Source organism: Aquila chrysaetos, chromosome 7, assembly GCF_900496995.4.
Source record: "Aquila chrysaetos chrysaetos chromosome 7, bAquChr1.4, whole genome shotgun sequence".
Taxonomy (NCBI): Eukaryota; Metazoa; Chordata; class Aves; order Accipitriformes; family Accipitridae; genus Aquila; species Aquila chrysaetos.
The window spans coordinates 27,028,940-27,053,030 of record NC_044010.1 but is presented as its reverse complement, the minus strand read 5'-3'; the positions used below and the strand labels follow the sequence as shown (position 1 = coordinate 27,053,030).

The 24,091-nt window shown below is 41.4% G+C and overlaps 1 long non-coding RNA gene across 1 annotated transcript; it reads left to right on the top strand.

Annotated features, from left to right (window-relative positions):
• Nucleotides 1–43: 43 nt before the first annotated feature.
• LOC121233437 lies at nucleotides 44–22,191 on the top strand. The gene is made up of 3 exons (XR_005932851.1): nucleotides 44–58; nucleotides 15,058–15,159; nucleotides 22,177–22,191. It is a non-coding gene; the product is annotated as an uncharacterized LOC121233437 (long non-coding RNA).
• The last annotated feature ends 1,900 nt before the right edge of the window (nucleotides 22,192–24,091 follow it).

Sequence of the window (24,091 nt, the reverse complement as noted above, 5' to 3'; positions counted from 1 at the left end):
TGCTGAATTCATGAGTACAATAGTTGCATTGTGAATTGTCGAAGCTGGAGTCAGTGAAGTTCTTGGGAATAAGATTACACTCCTTATGCTTAGTTGATTGAACATAAAGATACTCATAAACATTTTTTTATCCACTTGTCACTGGGAGAATGTTGGGTGGAAATATGTCACATCAGTGATGAAAGAACATCTGAATAAGTGTTCAGATCTACAGCAATCTGAACTACACAACTTGTCAAAAAGACTTAGAGAAAAAAATTGAGGGAAAAACATTAATTTAACATTAATACAATCCTAGTTTTACATTAGTCAAATGTTTTGAAAATTAATATATGCTTACTGTATGTATTATATAATAAGATCATACATCAGCTCATTGCCAAAAATTATCTGTTCCTAAATGGAATAAAAACACACTGCAGTGCTGGAGAGTATTAATCTGTTAGTCCAAGGAAATCCATGTGAAATATTCCCAGCAAGTACATAGTCAAGTGACATTTTCAATTTTTTTTAATATAATCTATGAAATTTTGTTTAATTTTCTTTCTATGAATCATTATTATGTTTACTTTGTTACATATTGTGGTGGGTTAACCCTGGATGGAGGCCAGGTGCCCACCAAAGCCGCTCTATCACTCACCTCCTCAGCTGGACAGGGGAGAGAATATATAAGGAAAGGGTTGTAGGTTGAGATAAGGACAGGGAGAGAACACTCAGCAATTACCATCATGGGCAAAATAGACTTGACTTGGGGAAATTAATATAATTTATTACCAATGAAATCAGAGTAGGGTAATGAGAAATAAAAACTAAATTATAAAAAACATTCGCTCCACCTGTCCCTTCTTCCTGGGTGTTACGGATGCACGACTAACCAAATCCAACAGGTGTTAAAACTCAGATTTAGTCTTCAGCAAAAGTTAGAAGTCCAGTAACATTTTATAAACCCACAGGCTCAATGATGTAAAAAGAATTAATACTACACGGCCGACTTAAGAATCTCCAAGATTTAAAGTGATGGCTCAAAATGCGCGTATCACTCACCTAAAAGCTGACGGCTCTCTCCCTTGAGGAGTTACCTCGGGCGGTGCCCCGACCCAAGGGGGAGTCCCCGACTGCAGACCTGCTGCTCCGAGGAGGACTGCCAACGTGTCCTCCGGTGGGACCCCGTTTATACCCCTGTCGAATCTGACCTGTGGTCATTTAATTCTATTGGCTAGGAGGGTCACCTCGTTGTACCTGGCGCATCTCAATTGGCCAGTTCAAATTTCAACCCACAGCCTCCAGGGTTTCCTTCCCCTTCTCCCTTCCTGGAGAAGTTTCATTTCCTGCTGGCAGGATGGGGGGGTGGGATGTACTGCCACACTGGGCTCAGCTTCACTCCCAATTTTTCTACTTTCTCCCCCTCCAGCAGTGCAGGGGGATGGGGAATGGGGGTTGTGGTCAGTTCATCACATGTTTCTGCCACTCCTTCCTCCTTGGGGGAGTGTGAGAGACTGAACAGTACGTGTGTGCATGCATCATTGGACTATGCCCTATAAAAAAACGTGGAGACAAGCTGTGGTGTGCACCCGTCACCGAAGAATTGAAGACTGAGGACCAACAGGACGCTGCTGGATCCATGGTGGTGACTTCCTTGCAACTCCATCCCGACTGCTTGCTTGATTTCTGCCTTTTTCTTCCATTCTATCCTATTGCTACTATTTTCTAGTTTCGATAATAACAGCTCTTTTGGGTATATGGCATTTGACCTCGTTTGTGTCTTAATCTCGCTCTTGGGATCATATCGAAACCTTCCCTGACATTGGATCGGGACAGGAAGGACTCCTCACACTCTTCCCCTGCTCCAGTGTGGGGTCCCTCCCACGGGAGACAGTCCTCCACGAACTTCTCCGATATAAGTAAGTCCTTCCCATGGGCTGCAGTTCTTCACAAACTGCTCCGGCGTGGGTCCTTCCATGGGGTGCAGTCCTTCAGGAATGAACTGCTCCAGTGTCAGTCCCCCATGGAGTCACAAGTCCTGCCAGCAAACCTGCTCTAGCATGGGCTTCTCTCTTCAGGGGTCCACAGGTCCTGCCAGGAGCCTGCTCCAGCGTGGGCTTCCCATGGGGTCACAGCCTCCTTTGGGCATCCACCTGCTCCGGCATGGGGTCCTTCACGTGGGTATCTGCTCCACCATGGACCTCCATGGGCTGCAGGGGGACAGCCTGCCTCACCATGGTCTTCCCCATGGGCTGCTGCAGGGGAATCTCTGCTCAGGTGCCTGGAGCACCTCTTCCCCCTCCTTCTTCACTGACCTTGGTGTCTGTAGGGTTGTTTCTCTCACATATTCTCATTCCTCTCTCCAGCTGCAGTTTCTGTTGCGCAGGGGTTTTTCCCCCCTTCTTAAATCTGTTCTCCCAGAGGCACTATCACCATCACTGATGGGCTCGGCCTTGGCCAGTGGCAGGTCTGTCTTGGAGCTCTGTTGGACATAGGGGAAGCTTCTAGCAGCTTCTTACAGAAGCCACCCCTGTAGCCTCCCAGCTACTAAAACCTTGCCACACAAACCCAATACACATATTTAACATATTAACTGTTCCGTATGTCATCATTCAATCAACAGATGTTGTTGCTTAGGAAAGTTAATGATTTTCACAGTAATTTTCTAAAAAGAGGTACTCAAATATTATACATTCAACATTTTAGCTGCAGATAAGTCTGTTATTTTTAATGAATTGTTTGTTATACAAGTGTATTTGTTTGATAGTTTATGCAGGTGTTTTGTACTGGTAGGTGTTCAGCATAGTATTTGATGGGTCTGTTTTTTAAAATGCATTTGCTAATTCTACTGTTGTGTCCATATTTCAGCACTCCTAACATTCAAGCTTCTCTTTGATGTTTCTGAAAATATAATTAAAGGTATAGACTTGAGATCCTGGCTTGAGAGTTGTGGCCTATCAGAAGTGTTTTAAAAATTTATATTTCTAATTTGTTATGTACATTATGCGATTGTTTAATTCAGGCATTTAACTTGTCTGGTTTGGAAAGAACTCTGTCTCTGAAAACACCTGACTGGAAAAAAGTTTGGAAATATAATTTTTTGCTGTCTTTATATTTTTAATATATTTTGATCCCTTCATCTGATGTCCCTGATCTATCCAAAATTCTTCCCTCCTGATGAGCTGATGTGCTCCCTTTAAAGCTTACCTTAAAAGTTGGTCTCTTTCCCATCTTTTGTCTTCTTGCTTCTCTGTATCACCTTATTGCCTTGTAGTTACATTCCGCTATAAATGACTAATGTTTCCATGTAGCTGTATTACTCAAGGAATACATCTAGTTAAGGACAAAGTATATGCTCACCTGAGTACCTTGCTTCTAAGGTCACTAAGGGCCATTGCCTATTCCCATGTTTATTGTTGCCTTGTCATATAATGGATGGCCTTTACACACTCAGAAGGAAAACCACACATATTACAGTCTTTGGGAATGTGTGCTACTTGTTTGTCAACTCCAGGAATATTACAGGTAAGCTTAAATTAAGCAGAAGAGTCCTACCTAGATTAGGTTACTGTAGATTTTGGATCACATGCAATACACTGTTTATTTAAGTGTTTGACTTTTAAATTTAAAAACTGGTGGAGTTCCCTTCTGTGCACCAGGATGCATGGTTTTCTAAATTTGGCTGTTCATCAAAACCAGTGTATTTACCCCAGCACATGTAATACTTACCTCTGGTTTTGTTTTGTCTTTAGTAATTTACCAGGCACCTAAAATACAGCAGTATTTTTTTTACTAATATGAGATTAATTGCAATGTTTACTCAGGTCTTTTCAAAGCCCTGTTTTCTTGTGCTGATCCAAAGAAAAAGCAACTGACAGTGTAGTAAACTTAAGCTAACTGAAGTGGTGCCTTCACTTCCAGTGATTTGGAGCCAATTTTTTCCTCATAAAGGATTATATCAGATGCTTATTTAAAAAGTATACAGCAATTCAGTGCTTTTGTTTAGACAGGAAAGATGTCAGTGTTTCATTATAAATCATCAACAGAATGTTAAAATCTTACCACTTGTTCGAGCCTCTCACAGTGTTTCACATGAATGTGGTGGAAGCATAACCAGAGACAGAGACTGCTTTTTCCCCTACCGCTCTCTCAGCTGTCCATTTTCAGAAGATGTTGTCTGGATGGGTGGGCTGGCGAGCACAGTGACAATCACTCTTTCCTGGGATCCCTGTTATGATACCTTTTCCAGTTATGATACCAGTTGTACAATGCAACCACTCATGCAGTGCTTCTCATAAAAATAGGCAACATGTAAACCAATTTATGATTCTTTGTACACTTAATCTTGTGACTTTCATTAATTGTTTCTAAGGGTTCTTTTAGTTTAACACAGCATGATATTACCTATTACAATATTGATCTAAATAATTTTTTTCTCTGTTGTTTTGAGTTGAACTTACAAGGTACATAGCTCGCCTGAATCTTCTTTGGGGCAGGAAAATTGCGGCAAAATGCTCAAATGTAAAATCAAACAACTGCTCATTTAAGAATTCACCCAACAATCTTGCTGGCTAGCACAAAGGAGTGAATGTAAATGAGGGTGTGTATGGAAGGGTTAAAAGATGGAATTTTGGTCCATGGATGAACACTGAGTAAGAAGCAGATAACTAAAAAACGCAGTCAGCACAGGGAACAGATAGTCTACTGTCTATTGTTTGAAATGCTGACCATCGGGATAAGAAAGTAGAGCAAGGTTAGGGGAGGTAGTACGTGCAATAATGGAGGAATACAAGGCACCACACATAATTTTGCTTACCTTGCAGAAGTCCTGCTGTTGGTTAGAGCACAGTGGATATGACTGATGGATTATGGTAATTTGCCGCGTACACAGAGCCCATGAACCAATAGAAGGGATGGCTATGGCACATGCAGCGCACCTGGCCAGCAGGCGTATGTGCCATAGGCTTTCTAGGTTGCAATCGAGGCGTGTTTCGGCACTCATTGGCCGCGAGTGTTGACACCTGTTCTTCCACAAATGTATAAAATACCGGGGTTTTCCGAAGAGCAGTGGGCTGGTGTACGGCAAGGTCACTGTTGTCTCCGTGGGGACACCCACATAAAGCTGGCACCTACTGACTGCTGGACTGGGCTCGTGGCGCAAGATGGCACAAGAAAGTATGGAATGTACAGATGGTTAATCTTCTTCTTCACAATCCTTGAGTCGGTATGTTAATAGGTTTTTTTGCTTTGTAAAATACCCTTAGCATAACGCATGTGTGTAGTTAATAAAATGCTTGCTTTTTCCCTTATAGTCAGTGTGTGTGTGTTTACCTTCTCGGGAATCCTCAAAACCACCCTAAAACAGAGGGAAAGAAGTAAACTGTTGATGAAAAGTATATAGGTGAAGAAAATTGAGACCAAGTTAGATTTTCAGAGAAATAACATTGTATTATGGAAAAGCAAAATTCCACCTTTTATCAGAAGCAGCTCTCTGTTCCTATGTTGAAAAGGTGCCACTTTATACCAGATAATGAAATAGCTACATAACAAAATTTCCTTAAAAAGTGGCCTTATGCCATTAAAAATAGAGGGATAAGATGTGGGCAGTAGAAGAGGCATTTTCTAAGATTTTGAATTTTTATTTTCTCTGAAGAAAGGTACTGATATGTAGTCAGGGTTATCACAACAGTTGATATAATAACCAGCTGTGGTTTCCTCTGTAAGTTTTCAGTGCTGTGATGTCTGTTTTAGTCCCCTTATATCTTAAACACATGCATGTTTTGCTTGGATAAAGCCTTCTTTGTTTTGTAAATGTTCTTTCTTTCCTTTTAAGGTTTGGGTTCTTGATTCAGCATTTTTAGTTGCAGAAAAAACAGACTTCCTGAAAAAAGACTCAGAACAGCCTGTGATAATACCAAAGTCAAACGAAAGGCAATGCAATGCTATCTTTGGCTCACATTTTGAATTTTGTAAAATTCAAAGGTTTGCTGAGAATTCAGACCCTTGTGTTTGGAAATGTTGAACCTCAGTCATTCCCTGATACTGCTCTTAGTTTGCACTGATTCCTTGCTAGACTCCTAATACTTATAATGGAAAATTAGGCCAGAGTTTGTGAAAGTTGAGTTGCTATGACAACTAGTCATTTTCAAATAACCTTGAAGAACAAGAACAGCAGTAAAATGCATGTAATACAGTTTTTAATTAAAAACATCCCTCAAAAACATAATTTATGCAACATATTTGACTCTACCATTCTTTTATTTATTAGTAAGTAGCTATATAATATTTAAGGTGCTCTTTTAAGACAACAACTTCATTTTTATTTTTCTCTTTAAGCATGGAACCAGACATGTTTATTTGCAAATGAGAGGAAAAGGTGCTAAAGGAGTAACACAAAGAAATTTTTTCAAGGTCTGAACCTCTACTCCAGGATCTTCTCTGTAAAAGCAGTTCTTTCTGTCTGCAAAACACGTGGCAGACCGTTCAATAACAAAGTAGAAAAACAAATGTTATGTGCATTATTTGCCACTATGCTGTCCTGATTTTTCAGAGTGAGGAAAGCAGTTTCAAATGGGGAATAAATGGAGAACCAAGCTCCAAAGTCACATGTCTTTGAGATTATTTGGTGCTCAACACTAAATAGGGCTAAGTGCCAATTTTAAGTATATGAATAAGGTTCACATAGATCATTCTTGAAAATAATATTTTCTGAAAGTAAACTTAAAAACCAGTCATATACGCTTAGTACTGAAAGGTCATACTCAGAAGGAAGAACAGTTATATAAAAAAACCCTGTTATGTATTTGGCATGTTCCACACAGAGGACTGAATTTACTTTAAGCATTGGAATTAAAAGTTGTCCATTTGATTGCAATGAATTTAGCCACCCTGGGACAATCAAAACTAAACTTAGCAATATTACATTTCTTTCTGAAAGTAGATTCAGTTAAAAGTCTTCCTTTTATTTTTCTTCAGTTTTCTTAGGAGCCATGAGGTATGAGTTATGTATGATTTTAATTGACTACACAAAACAATAGCCATCGAGTTAAACTTAGAAAAGTCCATATTTGCATACATGTTTTCTTAAAAATCAGTCTCTTTAATGAGAAAAAGGCCTTTCTCAGTGTCCATTTTGATTTCAGTTTTCACAGTTGTGGAGAAATGTGTCAATTCTTCTTCCTGCAAAATTTATTGAAATACCTAAATTACAGAGCTACTAAAGAAAACACCTCAGATTATTCTTGTTCATTTTGCCCCATTTCTAGATATATGTAATCTAGCATAAGCTAGACATTGGGGCCCAAAGTTCAATGATTCAGAGTTCAATGATCCAAGAATCTGAAAGTTGTTCAGAAAAAGTATTGACCCATTAAAGTCAACATTAAAATCAGTTACAGACAAATGCAGAGCAAAATCAATTCTCTTTGTGACACATTGGGAAAACAAAAAAGGCTTATTGACTTCAGAAACTCAGTCAATAAGGTTGTCTTCTTTCAGATTTGAAAAAGAACAGCTTAACTTAAACTGGATGGAGTTAAATTGAGAAAGCTATACACAGTTTTCTGCTGTTTTGGAAAAAAATACTTTGATGAGGTGCTGTTAGAGTGATGGTTGAATATGTGATGTTGAGGCTTCTGATGAAGTATGGAAGCACATGCTTCAGGTAATAGACATGTTGTTCAAGATGAAAAACTGGGAAAGATCTCGTACAGTAACCAAACATTTATTGTAAAATAAATTTTTAACACTGCTCCTATGTTTGGATTAATGAGATAACAATAAAAATCTAATAAACAGGTGTTTAGAAAGCATCTGTTGTCTCTGCAATATTATAATCCTCCTGCAATTTTAAATATTAATACTCTTAAGCATATTTCTGTTAACAAATTTTAAATCATCCCTCACTTTTATAGGTGATAACTTAAACCTGGAAAATGAGTACTTTCAAATTCATAAATAAGATTGACTTTATGCATTTTAACTACAAAAATGGAAGTCATTAATAATTGTCTTCTGCATGAATAAGATAGCAAATTATTATACTAGCGTAACTTTAACCTGTAGTTGTTAGACATTTGTAAATAATTTGCAAAGAAATTTCAAACCAATGTAAGTTTGCCTAACTTATTTAATCTCTTTAAAATAATTCTACACTTAATCAATCTTGGTGGCAAAGTAATGTAGAAAGAGCTAGTATTTACTTGTAATATGTAGTTTTACTACAACTTCACCTTATTTAGAATTATTTGAATTATGTTGTTAAAGGAATATTATCACCTGGTTTGTATTATTGCCTGATATGTCAGAAGCACAACTCTGACATAAAATTACTTTTTCTGTGTTCCATGAAATTAAAAATCAGCTAACCTGAGTTCAGTGCATTCAAAAATGCTCTCTTGTTTCACTCCAGGGAAAAAGACACTGAAGTTGCCAAAATAATATGTTCATTCTTAGACTCAGTGGGCTTTTGCTGAAAAGTAAAATAAATTGCTTGAGAAGTTTTGCATTTCAGTATATGTTGTGCAGCACTGGAAGGAAGTGCTGCCTTGAAAAAGCTATGTCATTTGCTGTAGGAGAACTGAGGAAAACTCAGCTTGGGCTTCTCTTCACAACTTCCACTTTAGCCATGATTTCCTTCTGTAACCCCCCCCCCCCCCCCTTTTTTTTTTTTCTGTGCTGGGACTAGTAAATCGCCTTTTATTCTACTTCATTGACCAAACAGGACCACATCCTTATAATCACCCTATATATCTTAAAATGTAGCATCTCTTGATCTAACCCATTGCTTGCTATGGCAAAGTCTTTCCCTGCCTCTGATAGCCATTTTTGTAGCTAAAGAATGGACATTTGTGATCCAGTGGAGAAATGGGTCATCTTTTTATTGTTGTGAAAAGTGTTATGCTGAAAATAAGTTACATTTTTCCATAATGAAATAATGGAAGAGTTAGTATAGGAAGCCTTCATTCAATGTTTATAATGAGAGTTGCAAACTGAAACACTTGAAACTTAGAAAATTGCAGGTTTTGCATTGACTGAGCAACTCCGTGTGTGTGTGCATGGTCATCTTCACATCACAATGTTGAATTATGTGGAAAACTTAGCGACTATAATGTTTGATTCCTCATTGTATAGGAAGGGATGTAAAAGAGGAGCCAAATTAGATAAAAACTGTGGATCAGCATTTCTTTATTTTCTCATGCATGATTTTACAGACTAAAGGTATTTTTATGTACTGAGTCTGTAGATGAATGTCTTAAGGTAATGATTAATTCAGATTAATTTTGTGAGTACTTAGGCATTAAGTATATCCAAAAAGTGCTATCAGTTAAACTTTTAATTTTAAACTGTACATTTTTTGTCATGGTTTAAGCCCAGTCGGCAACAAAGCACCATGAGGCCACTCGCTCTCTCTTCCACCCTGGTGGGATGGGGAGGAGAAAATATAAAGAAGAGCTCATGGGTTGCCACAAGGACAGGGAGGGATCACTCACCAATTATGGTCACAAGCAAAAACCAGACTCAACTTGGGGAAAAAACAAAATCAATTTAATTTACTATCAATAAAATCAAAACAGGACAGTAAGAAGTAAAACCAAATCTTAAAACACCTTCCCCCCACCCCTCCTCCCTTCCCGGCTCAACTCCCCTCCCAATTTTCACTACCTCCTCCCCCCAGTGGTACAGGGGAACAGGGAATGGGGGTTACAATCAGTTCATGACACGTTGTCCCTGCCACTCCTTCCTCCTCAGGGGGAGGACTCCTCACACTCTTCCCCTGCTCCAGCGTGGGGTCCCTCCTTGTGGTGGGTTGACCCTGGCTGGGTGCCAGGTGCCCACCAAAGCCGCTCTATCACTCCCCCTTCTTAGCTGGACAGGGGGGAGAAAATATAACAAAAGGCTCGTGGGTCAAGATAAGGACAGTTTAATAAAATGAAAGCAAAGGTCGCGCGCGAAAGCAAAGAAAAACAAATGATATTATTCTCTACTTCCCATCAGCAGGCGATGTCTGGCCACTTCCTGGGAAGCAGGGCTTCAGTAGGTGTGGTGGTTGCTCCGGAAGACAAAAAATGCCTTCCCTTCCGCCTCCCTTTACTTAGCTTTTATATCTGAGCTGATGTCATATGGTATGGAATATCTGTTTGGTTAGTTTAGGTCAGCTGTCCTGGTTATGTCCCCTCCCAAGATCTTGCCCTGCCCCAACCTGCCATTGAGGGAGGGGGCAAAAATGTTGGGGAGACAGCCTTGATGCTGTGCCAGCGCTGCTCAGCAGTAGCCAAAACACTGGTGTGTTATCAACACCTCTCTAGCTACTAATGCAGAGCACAGTTCTATGAGGGCTGCTATGGGGACTATTAACTCCATCTCAGCCAGACCCAATACAATCTCCACCCCTTATTCCATACCATTTGCGTCAAGCTCAGGTCCCACATAATTTAATACAGATGTCTTCTAACCATGCCATTGTATTTAATTCTCATTACTGAAATCCCTTCTTACCAACACTTACAACTGTAACTACATACTTAAACCACTTTTATACCCAACATACAGATTTATACATTCTTATTAATTACTATCCCCTGTCCTTTAAGACATAGATATTCCATGGGCTTCTTCCACTCCTCCAGATGTTCACACACAGGTTATGACTTGGGCCCCATCCATCAAGATGAGTGGTCAGGGCAGGAGAAGCAGTATGTTCGATCGTTGGGCACCAACACCGGCTTGGTTTGGGTCACCGATGCACTTGTCTGGTTCCTTGCGAAGTTCACTCCTTTGCAGTTCAGGTCATTCCTGCTACATTACTTCCTACAACATACAACTCACATCACAGATTATTTTTCCCTCAAGGTTAAATGTCCTTGAGGCACACATTGGGTCTCCCCATCCTTCCGCATTACCCACCAAGTACACCCAGGTCCCTGAGCAAAGACGATCCCACGAATGGGTTTGCCTTTTCCCATGGGAGGAGAAATCCACACTGCCTTCCCCAGCCACTTCCCCATGTGCACTACGGGGACCTTATCTCCTCCCACAGTATGTAGGGGTTTTGTTTGGGCAGGACCAGGACGGTTAGCAGATCCTCTGGTGTTAACTAGCCAAGTGGACCCACGCTGGAGCAGTGTGCTCCTGAAGGACTGCACACCGTGGAAAGGACCCATGCTGGAGCAGTTCGTGAAGAACTGCAGCCCGTGGGAAGGGCCCACGTTGGAGAAGTTCGTGGAGGACTGTCTCCCGTGGGTGGGACCCCACGTTGGAGCAGGGGAAGAGTGTGATGAGTCCTCCCCCTGAGGAGGATGAAGCGGCAGAAAACAACGTGTGATGAACTGACCGTAAACCCCATCCCCGTTCCCACTGTGCCGCTGGGGGGGGGTTGGTAGAGAAGCCGGGAGTGAAGTTGTGCCCGGGAAGAAGGGAGGGGTGGAGGGAAGGTGTTCTGAGATTTGGTTTTTTTTCTCATTACCCTACTCTGGTTGATTTGTAATAAAGTGAGTTGATTTCCCCAAGTTTAGTCTGTTTTGCCCGTGACGGTAAGTGATGAGTGATATCTCTCCTGTCCTTATCTCGACCCACAAGCTCTTTGTTATATTTTCTCTCCCCTGTCCAGCTGAGGAGGGGGAGTGATAGAACGGCTTTGGTGGGCACCTGGCAACCAGCCAGGGTCAACCCATCACACTCCTACAGGAGACAGTTCTCCACGAACTGCTGCAGCGTGGGTCCCTTCCATGGGCTGCAGTCCTTCAGGCACAGACTGCTCCACTGCGGGCTTTCCCATGGAGTCATGGCCATCTTCGGGGGCCTCCGCTCCACTGTTTGCCACCATGGGCTGGGGCCAGACAGTCTGCCATCTCACCACGGGCTGCAGGGGCATCCCCTCCTCCGGCGCACCTCCTCCCCCGCCTTCTTCACTGACCTCAGTAACTGTATAGGGGTTTCTCTCACATTCCAATCTCCTCCCCTGCTGCAGGTTTCACCTCTTAAATCTGTTCTCCCAGAGACGTTACTACCATCACTGATGGGCTTGGCCTTGGCCAGAGGCGGGTCTGACTTGTAGCCAGGGAAGCTTCTAGCAGCTTCTTACAGGAGCCAGCCCTGCGGCCCCTCCCCCACTACCAAAACACCGCCACACAAACCCAATACAATTTTCTAGGAGCAAGATAACAGTGTTTGGCATATTTCTTTACAAAATTAATTAGAAGAAAGGAAATAGAAGAAAAAGAGTAGAATTAATGTTAAACAATAAGTAGATAAAATACTGTATAAAAGTCTGTTCCTTATTAAGGAAGTGTATCTTTAAAATTAAATTATAAAGGAACATACAATATCTACCACCCTAAAAAAAAAAAAAAAAAAAAAAAAAAATTTGTAGTCAGTGAAATACTTGCTTTCAGAATAATTAAAAAAAAATGAGTTCCAAAGTATGTCATTAGTTTATCTTCAGATGAAAATGTCCTGTAAATTAATATTTAGTAATTTGTCTGGGTTTAGTGTTACTTTGTTAGGTTTTCCAAGAAAATTCTACAGACTATAATTTTTATTTTTTTTTTTTCATCAAAGCAATTCTTGTGGGACTGTGTACATATTTTCAAGGTAGTCAGAAGTCATGCCCCTTTTTCTTAAAGTAGAGTTCCTCTGTGTGGATAAGTCCTTAATTTTTCTCTATCTACAAGCTCCTTTCAGTACTGAAATAGTTGGTCTTTCGTTTCTGGACTACAATAGTAATTTCAGTTTTCAAACCATTACGGTCTTCAACAAAGGGTCCAGAAGCAGTGTCCTCAGGTATAAAAAGGAGAAAGTTATATATTTTCTTTATAAATAAAAGAGAGATTTTACAAGATTTTCATTAGAAGTCCTCCATTTGATAACTATAATAGTATAATAATAACTATAACAATAATGAAATCACATTTAACTCTTTTTATTGAATTAGAAGAAACTATGTTACATGCTTCATAAGATGCTATCTAAATAAAGCCAAACTGTCTAATTATGAATTACTATCTTTACCTGTTAATGGAAACTTTTTGCTTAATTTTGCTGGAGATACTTTTGCTAGAGATAATTTTTCTATTTAGGATTTTATTTTTTTCCAGTGACAATTGCTGAGCATATGTGATGGTAACATTAAAGCCAATGCAAATTCAAATATCCTTGTCATCCACCTTAATCTTTGTTTAAAATTTAATGTGATTTCTATTGCAGAAGCTAGTACAACAGCAATAATTCTTGGCAGCTAAAATTAAGAAAGAAGTACCACTCTATTGAAAATTCATACTTTAAAGCACATAGCCTTGAAGTGGGGATAAAACTAACATTTTTCTACAATCATTACACAATGAAATCTGAGATTATTATAGCATATATACAAATTCATTGACAATAGTTGGAAAATGAAACTTTAATTTGGTTTCACTGCATAGAGAGTAATTTCAAAAGACAGTTTATCTCAGTGGTCACATTCAGTGACTGATAGCAACAACACCAAGACACCATATGCTCTGGAGGGAATTTAATAATTATTCACCCTGACAGCCTCAGTTTTACAGAAAAAGGAATTTTAAGTAAACTGACTGTCTAAAAATTCAGTGTGTGTATATGTATGCGTGCTAGCATACATAGTGCTTTATATGTTGCATTACCTCGAACTTCATGAGCATTCTCCCTTTTCTTGCAGTCCTATTTATATATCCTGTAATTGCATTTGTTGTTGCAGCACACACTTTTGCTTTCAAACTCAGTATTTGCATCTTTTAAAGACATTTGAAAGTTAATCAGCAGAATCAATTTCTTGTAGTGACATAACCGGCAAAAGAAATCCAGAATTCTGGAATTTTGTGAAGGTGTGTTTGCCTTTTTATGTATTTTATTTCCAACTCATAATAGTGGAAAAATGATTGGGCATGAGTGCTATTTAGTCTACTGAAGTTTATCCATTTTGCTACATTGTTTCCTTCTAATTTCTACTTGATGGCATTGCTGCATTTCTCTCAACAAACTTGCCCTTTAGGCAATCCAAAAGAATATTAGCTAACTGCGTTTAGAAGTGCTTCTTGACGCTTACTCTTTATTTGTTCTTTTTCTTTTTCACACTTCTATCATCTCTTCTGTATCAGATTTCTTACTGATTTTAAACTGTGCTGTTTAAGATTTTTGTATGTCTTTAATTCTGTCTCAATCAATTTACAGGTTTAAGGTGGTACGCAGATTAGAGTCTTATGCTTATTACTGTTCTACCAGTTAGACTAAAAGTTACCTTGCATGTTCAGAATTTTTTGTTCTTGATTTTAAAATAATTTTTCTGCTTATCTCTTTTAAGACTTTTTCTGCTTATGAGTAGTTTAAACAGTAGGACTAAGCATTTTGCAGTCAGGATTTTTGCTATTGGCTTCCCTGTAATCAGAAGGCAACTTTAAATGGGACAGGAAAAGGGAGCAAACAACCAAGAACATTCTGTTGCTTCAGGAAAAAAAGCTGCCTGAGACTTTCTAGAAATAATAAAAACTTTGGTAATGGCTTAGTAATCATCTTTTGTGCCAAGATGGTTTACGGAATCTATAATCTCTGCTAAGACTGATTCTTCAGAATTATATGCATCATGATTGTTTTGTTTTGTTGTTTAGGGTTTTTTTTTATGAAACAACACTTGCCATAGAAAGTTTCAAAACACTTTGACAATGTATGGAGATAGGCTTACCAGTATAATCAGAAAACATAGCTTATTGCTAAAATAGAAATGAACATTGAAACTTTACTAAGCTGAGGTTTACAAGGTCATCTATACTAATTTCCAGTATTTTCAGTTTAAAACCTTAATGTGAAAGTGTTCAATTCAATTCCTATTCATAACTTTATCAAAGAAAAATCTGAACTGAATCTCACTTAGCTGTGAGAGACTGAATTGCCATCTCAAGCCATTTGTCTCAAAGATTGTTTGCTGTGAGAGACTGAACTGTGATATCGAGCCATTTGTCTCTAGGATGGCTTGTTTAAGAAGGGCACTCCTCTATCCAAAAGGACGATTACCAGGCCACTGAGGCATCCAGGGGAGGAAACAGGAGCCGACGAAGCATGCAGGAATGTGGAGACTACCATTGTCAAGGAAACTGTAGTCTTTGAGATAATATAGTGGTTTCTGGTGTTGATCACGCAAAGGTCATGTGATAGATGAAACCTGCAGTGCGTGAGCAGTGTGTGAACAGGACGTGTGTGCATGCATCATCGGACTATGCCCTATAAAAAAATGTGGAGACAAGCCATGGTGTGCACCCACCACCGAAGAATTGAAGATGGAGGACCAACGGGACGCCACTGGATCCATGGTGTTGACTATTCTTGCAACTCTTTCCTGACTGCTTGCTTGATTTCTGCCTTTTGCTTCCATTCTATCCTATCACTACTATTTTCTATTTTTGATAATTTTGATAATAAAAGCTCTTTTGGGTATTCAGCATTTGAACTTGTTTCTGTCTTAATCTCGCTCTTGGGATCATATCGAAACCTTCCCCAACATTGGATTGGGACATTAGCCAAGACTTAGATTACTAGTGTGGGGTTCTCCAACAATTCCAAAGCAGAAGAGAAGGTGTCTTAGAATAATGAAAGACATTGAGAAGCTGACGCGGCATGGACATTGCCAGTGGCAACCACGGGAGATTTAAACGATGCGCAACGGTCAGCAGCATTCAGTCAGCGGTGAGGCCAGCAGAGGCAACGGTAAGTCAGCGGCTAAGTGCTAGATTGAGGTGGACTGGGAGGTTCCCGAGGCCCAGGAGTGCCGGGGAAGAGCAGAGGAACCCATCCAGAGCCAGCGGCTCTCGTGAGAGAGGCTGATGGGGCATGGGAGTTGCCAGGGGCAACTGCGGGAGATTTAATCGGCCCTGAGGAGCGCCAGCGACCAGAAGTGCGGTGAACAGGGTGGGCAAACAGGGCGTGGCACATCAGAAAGGGCGTGGTGTGGCAGTTTGCATGGCAGTTTGCACAGGCAGGGAGTGCAGGTAGGGCGCAGCCCCCCTCTTCCTCTTCCAAGCTCAAGAAGGCTACTCAAGCGGTGGGCACAAGCCTAGAGGGAGACCTAGGTATGGTTGTCACTTGGGTGAAATCCATTGTTAGGAAAGATGTGGCAGCACAGACAGAGGTCCCATGTAAACATGCAGCTGTCCTGGTCTCTGGCTGCAGGGAGTGCCCGAGTCTATCACTGATGAGGGAGAGCAGCGGGGACACCTCTTGTGTGAGGTGTGACCAGGTGAATGACCTGCTCAGCCTGGTGGTAGAGCTGAAGGAGGAAGTGGAGAGGTTGAGGAGTATCAGGGAATGTGAGAGGGAGATAGATTGGTGGGCCCACACCCTACCATCCCTGAGGCAGAGGCAGCAGATGGAGGCTCCGCAAGAAGGGGAGGTTCCCCTGCCCTCTTGCCTGGTGGCAGGAGGGGACCTAAGAGGTGGAGGGGAATGGATACAGGTCCCTGCTCGGGAAGGCACGTGAATCCACTCCTGGTCATCCTCACCTTCCCAGTTGCCCCTACACAAGAGGTATGGGGCTCTGGAACTTGAGGACCAGGTCAATGAAGATCAGGGTGTAGATGAAGCCCTACCTAGCGAGGTGCCTAGGCCCAGTCGGGCAGCCCCACGCATTCTCACATCCTCTGAAAAAAGAAAAGGGAGGGTAATTGCCATAGGTGACGCCCTTCTGAGGGGGACAGAGGGCCCAATATGCAGACCTGACCCATCCCACAGGGAAGTCTGCTGCCTCCCTGGGGCCCGGGTAAAAGACATTACCAGGGAACTCCCTGGTCTGGTTTGGAACTCTGATTATTACCCATTGCTGGTTGTGCAGGTTGGCAGTGATGAGATTGCAGAGAGAAATCCAAAGGCAATCAAAAGGGACTTCAGGGCACTGGGACGATTAGTGGAAGGATCGGGAGCACAGGTAACGTTTTCCTGAATCCCTTCAGTGGCAGGGAAATACACTGAAAGGAACAGGAAAACACACCTGGTTAATACGTGGCTCAGAGGCTGGTGCCACAGGTGGAATTTTGGGGTTTTTGATCATGGGGAGGTTTACACGGCACGGGGCTTGCTAGCGACAGATGGTTTCCAGCTATCTCAAAGGGGTAAAAGAATCCTCGCTCATGAGATGGCGGGGCTCACAGAGAGGGCTTTAAACTAGGTTTGAAGGGGATAAGAGATAAAACTAGGTGCACCAGAGATGAGCCTGGCGGCAGCGCGCCAATGTTAGGGGTGGATTCGATAACCCAGCTCAAATGCATCTATGCCAATGCACGCAGCACGGGCAATAAACAGGAGGAGCTGGAAGCCATCGTGCAGCAGGATAGATACGATTTAGTCGCCATCACGGAAACATGGTGGGACGACTCCCGTGACTGGAGTGCTGCAATGGATGGCTATAAGCTCTTCAGAAGGGATAGGCAAGGTAGAGGAAGTGGTGGGGTGGCTCTCTATGTTAGGGAATATTTTGACTGTACAGAGCTAGATGATTCTAATGACAAGGTGGAGTGCTTATGGGTGAGGATGAGAGGGAAAGCCAATAAGGCAGATATTGTGCTGGGAGTCTGTTATAGACCACCTGACCAGGTTGAAGAGATGGATGAATCATTCTACAAGTGGCTGGCAGTAGTCTCAGAATCGTGTGCCCTTGTCCTCATGGGGGACTTCAACTTTCCAGACGTCTGCTGGAAATACAACACAGCAGTGAGTAAACAGTCTAGGAGGTTCCTGGAGTGTGTGGAAGATAACTTCCTGACACAGCTGGTAGGTGAGCCAACCAGGGGAGGAGCCTTGCTAGATCTATTGTTTACAAACAGAGAAGGACTGGTGGGAGGTGTGATGGTCAGAGGCCATCTTGGGCTTAGAGACCATGAAATGGTAGAATTTTCAATTCTTGGTGAGGCAAGGAAGGTGGTCAGCAAAACCACCACTATGGACTTCTGGAGGGCAAACCTTGGCCTCTTGAAGGCACTGGTTGAGAGAGTCCCTTGGGAGACCGTCCTGAAGGGCAAAGGGGTCCAGGAGGAATGGACATTCTTTAAGAAGGAAATCTTAATGGCTCAGGACCAGGCTATTCCCATGTGCTGCAAGTTGAACCGCCAAGGAAAACGACCGGCCTGGCTGAACGGGGAGCTTTTGCTAGGACTCAAGAAAAAAAGGAGAGTTTATCATCTCTGGAAGAAAGGGCAGGCAACTTGGGAGGAGTACAGAGATCATGTTAGATCATACAGAGAGGAAATTAGAAAGGCAAAAGCTCAGCTAGAACTCAATCTGGCCACTATTGTAAGGGACAACAAAAAATGTTTTTACAAATATGTTAACAGTAAAAAGAATCCCAAGGAGACAATCTATCCTTTAATGGATACAGAAGGGAACGTAGCCACCAGAGATGAGGAAAAGGCCAAGGTACTTAATGCCTTCTTTGCCTCAGTCTTTAATAGGGAGACCAGTCATCCTCAGGGTACCCCGCCCCCTGAGCTGGAAGGTAAGGATGAAGAGCAGAACATACCTCCCTTAATCCAGGCGGAAATAGTTAGTGACCTACTACACCATCTGGACACTCACAAATCTATGGGACCTGATGGGATCCATCCAAGAGTACTGAGGGAACTGGCGGAGGTCCTTTCCAAGCCACTCTCTATCATCTATCAGCGATCCTGGTCAACAGGGGAGGTCCCAGAGGACTGGAAGATTGCCAATGTGACTCCCATTTACAAGAAGGGTCAGAGGGAGGATCCGGGGAACTACAGGCCTGTCAGCCTGACCTCGGTACCGGGGAAGATTATGGAACGGTTTGTCTTGAGAGCACTCACATGGCAAGTCCAGGACAAGCAGGGGATCGGGCCCAGTCAGCACAATTTCATGAAAGGCAGGTCCTGCTTGATCAAGCTGATCTCCTTCTATGACCAGGTGACCTGCCTAATGGATGAGGGAAAGGCTCTGGATGTTGTCTACCTTGACTTCAGCAAGGCCTTTGACACTTTCTGTCACGGCATACTCCTTGAGAAGCTGGCGTCTCATGGCTTGGACAAGTGTACTCTTCGCTGGGTGAAAAACTGGCTGGATGGACGAGCCCAGAGGGTTGTGGTGAATGGGGTGAAATCCAGTTGGCGGTGGGTCAGAAATGGTGTTCCCCAGGGCTAGGTGTTGGGCCCCGTTCTGTTTAATATCTTTATCAATGATTTGGATGAGGAGATTCAGTGCACCCTCAGCAAGTTTGCAGGCGACACCAAGTTGGGAGGCAGGGTCGATCTGCTTGAGGGTAGGGAGGCTCTACAAAGAGATCTGGACAGGCTGGATCGATGGGTTGAGGCCAATTGTGTGATGTTCAACAAGGCCAAGTGCTGGGTCCTGCACTTGGGTCACAGCAACCCCATGCAGCGCTACAGGCTTGGGGAAGAATGGCTGGAAAGCTGCCTGGCAGAGAAAGACCTGGGGGTGCTGGTTGACAGCTGGCTGAATGTGAGCCAACAGTGTGCCCAGGTGGCCAAGAAGGCCAACGGCATCCTGGCCTGTATCAGAAATAGTGTGGCCAGCAGGAGCAGGGAGGTGATTGTTCCCCTGTACTCGGCATTGGTGAGGCCGCACCTCGAGTACTGTGTTCGGTTTTGGGCCCCTCACTACAGGACAGACATTGAGGTGCTGGACCATGTCCAGAGAAGAGCAACCAAGTTGGTGAGGGGCCTGGAGCATAAGTCTTATGAGGAGTGGCTGAGGGAGCTGGGGCTGTTTAGTCTAGAGAAGAGGAGGCTGAGGGGAGACCTTAACGCTCTCTACAACTACCTGAAAGGAGGTTATAGTGAGGTGGGGGTTGTAGTGAGGTTGGTGCTGGTCTCTTCTGTCAGGTGGCTGGAGATAGGACGGGAGGAAATGGCTTCAAGTTGAGGCAGGGAAGGTTTAGATTGGGTATGAGGAAAAATTTCTTTACTGAAAGGTTTGTCAGACATTGGAACAGGCTGCCCAGGGAAGTGGTTGAGTCACCATCCTTGGAGGTATTCAAAAAGCACGTAGACAAGGCACTTCAGGACTTGGTTTAGTGGGCATGGTTGATGGTTGGACTCGATGATCTTAAAGGTCTTTTCCAACCTAGATGATTCTATGATTCTATGATTCTATGATCTGAAAACTTTTATTTTTTTAAGTTCTCAGCAGAGCCTCTAGTTGAGTAATTCTGGATTGACATGCTCAGGGTGGCTGAGATTTACAGTGACAAAAGGGAGGTTTTCCTTTTTGATTTCCTTTTTAAGGGTAGAATTTATACTAGAACTGTGTGGTTTAATAAGATCATACATGAATCGTGTTACCTTTTGAAATATAAAATATTAAGGAACACCTCTCCAAAAATGTGCAATAACCATATAGGCTGTTGAATCACCACATCTGACACTTCTAGTGCCTGGCAATATATTAGATGTCCATATATCTTCAGTCTTCTATAATTCAAAATCTTTTCCTCTGTGTTACCTTATTTTATATTCTCAGTTTAGTTGCATATTTTGATATTACCTGGGCTGTGTTGCACCGTCCCATTCACCTAATCTCATAAAAACAAAAGACGAATGTGTGTTCCAGGCATCTGTACATTTTTTTAGCAAAATCCCTCATCCAAACTGTATTACATGGCCAACTGTTAACTATTTAACTGTTAGCATCTACAAATATCTTATTGTTATCCAAATTCTGGTGAAATTTTTTTCTGAGTGCAAGGTGCTCTAGTTCCACTTTATTTCCCTTCCTTTCTTAACTACTAAAAAAGCAGATTTGTACAAAATACACAACCTATACAGTGTTTTTTAAATACCCTTACCACTTCTTTTTTTTTTTTTTTTTTTTTTTTTTTTTACTGTACACAGCTATAATCTTTGTACCCCAGTCTAAAAGCATCATGGTTTCCTATGGTGACTTGAAACCTATTCCATCAGCTAATGCACAACTAATCTTTCTGCAACTGCTGTTGGTATTTACAGTTTTAAGAAAACCTGAGCATCAGAAGACAGTATAAGCTGCCACAGGTCATGGATGAAATAGTTTCTGATGGACTGGAATATGGACTATATAATCACACATACATTCTCATAAATTTTTAATGTACTAAACATCAAACAGCTGAAATTCATACAGTCTTCAATCTAGGTAAATAATATTCATATGGTGTTGGCCACGTTGGCTGCCATCACTGTGATCCTTTCCCGGGATTTGTAGGGAAAAGCGTGAATGCTTTTGTGCTGCAATATTTTAACTTTGTGGAAATCAGGCAATGATTCACTATGTAATAAAATCACATGGAATAAATATTTTTAAGTTACAAAACCGATGCACGTTCTATAATCTGATAGTCAATAGTTGATGTTAGTGTCGGTTCCATATGTGCTTTTCTATATGTCCTTCATAAGAAGCATTATATAGCTTGTGTGAGTGAATTTCCTGTTCAGAAATGACTGAAAATTATCGGGTTTGTGTCTCCCTAGGAAGTTACATTATGGATAGAAATGACTAGTGATTTTCCATGCTGATTGATTTTTCTTTTTGTTCACATAAGGATCGCCTTGTGACAGTAAAGTATTAAGAACAAGTAGATATAGACGTTTTAGTAGCTGATGTAGCATCAATTGTTTCATACTAGATCGATCAGGGATGAAGCCATGTTAATCACAGTGACATGGGAATTTTAAAGGAAAAACTATCTGCTGCAGCTAAAAGCCTCCAGCATCAGTGTATTTCATTCTTAGCTAATGTCTGTTTTGGAATATCCATAGAAATGGCAATTGTGATGATGACTTTTGTTATACAGATACTTGTAACACAGCTACTGGGAACTGATATTTTCTATCAGCACCATATCATTCATCAGCCTTCAGATTATAATAACTTGCAATTTCTACCTACCAGTACTGGACTTTAATGTACAGTTCAGATATTGATGCCGCAAGGCAATGAATATCATAGGCACTGGTTCCTTTCTGCTGAATCCTTTCTACTCTGATTGGTCATTGATCAGTACCATTCTGAACATAAGTCATTGGAATCAGTGTTTCATCTTTTAAATCTTCAATTTATTTCAAAAGCTTTATGAGACAATGTCCAAGTCATAAGCATATGTAAATTTGGGGTACAATGGGCCTGACTTCCATGTCTTAATCATTGTAAGAGTCGGTCAGAAAATCAGCATTGTCTCAACATTGTCATCAGGAACATGAACAGTACATTACCTGACAACGGCCTGTTTGGAGCGCAGCGGCCAATCCCAAGGACAGAATGTGCGGTACAAGGCTCCTGGAAGGTACCTGGCTAGAGCTGTTAGAGATAACCGCATAGCTGCTGTCAAAAAGGATGGATTGCAACCGTTGCCATAACATCGATGAAGAAATCATGAACTCTAGACGAACTTTGCTTCATTATAATACCAAAACACACCTCCTGGTCGAAGGCTACCCGCCTCCAAGACTTACCACGCCTCAGACACTGACCCTGTGCCTGTGTGATAGCCTCGCTCAAGAAGGGCGGAGATATGATAATTGTATTCTGAGAAGGGTGGAGACTCCTGAGGCAGAGGTGGAGCAAGGTGTGTTACTAAACATAAAAGATGACTTCTGAACAATGGGAATTTGAAGCTTCCCCACCAAGGACCACGACGATCGACGACGCAGCATTAGCTGGACCCGGGACCGTTAGGACATCTTGAGATCAGCGGTGGTAGCTATAACCTCTTTTCTCCTCTCTCTAAACTTAACTTTACTTTTCTCCTTTCTCTCACCCATCTCTAACTATCGCGTGCCTCTTCACAGGCAATACAATAAAGTTTTACTGTGTGATTACTGCTATCCCCTTTGGTGTTGGTCACCTTAATTTTGCACTTTCGAGATCGTAGCAAACGAACCATCACGAGTCCACCGAGTGGACCGTGACAATCATGCAAAGATAAGTTTGCCCGAATGGGACAGAATTAGATTAAGTAACATTATTTGAACAACATGTGAAAATATTTAAATACTGATTAAAATGAGGAGTTATAGAGAATGAGGTAGGTACCTATTCTAAGTAAACGGACCCCCCCCGCCCTTATTTCCATTGAATATCTGAAATACAGATACCAGAGTGCTAAAAATGAGGAAAGTGATAAACACTAGATTTCTGATCAAGTGATTTTTTTATGCACACTTAACATGAAGCTGGCATTTCAAATCGAAGTTTTCAGAAATATATATGTGATTGGTGTTCAATATATATTTTATGTCACTGATACCATAAACAATATATAAATACTGGACATAAACAATATATAAACAATACTGAAAATACTTAACCAATGATTGGATTTCAGAAAACAGAAAAATATAGTAAAAAGTTTGCAGTTACAACATTATTTTCTGTTTCAATAAGGAAAGGTGCTGGAATTCCTCAGCAATCTTCTTCTCCTGTATATATCTTTTTCTATGGAGAACAAACAGAAATATTTGATTCCTTACTTCAATGATTTGTGCAAAACATTGTAATTGTTCTTTGCTAATGTCTTCCTGCCACATGAAGAGTCAAAAAGATGGCAGAGGTCAATCTCCCTCGTCCTTACTTCTGTTAAGAGAGTGACAGCTGAGGGAAAAATAAACTGACAGTGACCGTTGTTGCATCAATAATTGAATAACTCAATTTGGAAATTATAAGTGAACTTTGGCTATGCTATCACTTTATTGCCATGTCCCTAAATGCTATCATAGATTTGTCTCTTGACAGCCTGCTATTTTACATGATGTCTGTTTCAAGGCAACTATTTCTGTGCTTGCTTGATAGTTTTTAATTTAATGACCTAGTTCTCCTTCAGTTAATATTACATAAATACTATTTATGGCCCATAGCTGACTATTATTAGGATTATATATGCATTTTTTTTTAATTTTTCAACCTGTAAAATAGTATATAATCACTTTTGCATAGTTCCAGAGCATGCAATCAGTTTTAAAAAGTAATTTCACTACTAATTTGCATAACTTGAGATTATTTCTTGAGGCTTCATTTAGCTGTTTTATCTACTAATATTTTCTACAGCTTCTGCTTCAGAGCAGCTTCAAGAACCTCTTATGCTTCTGTGGCAGCAAATACCTCTGGTATT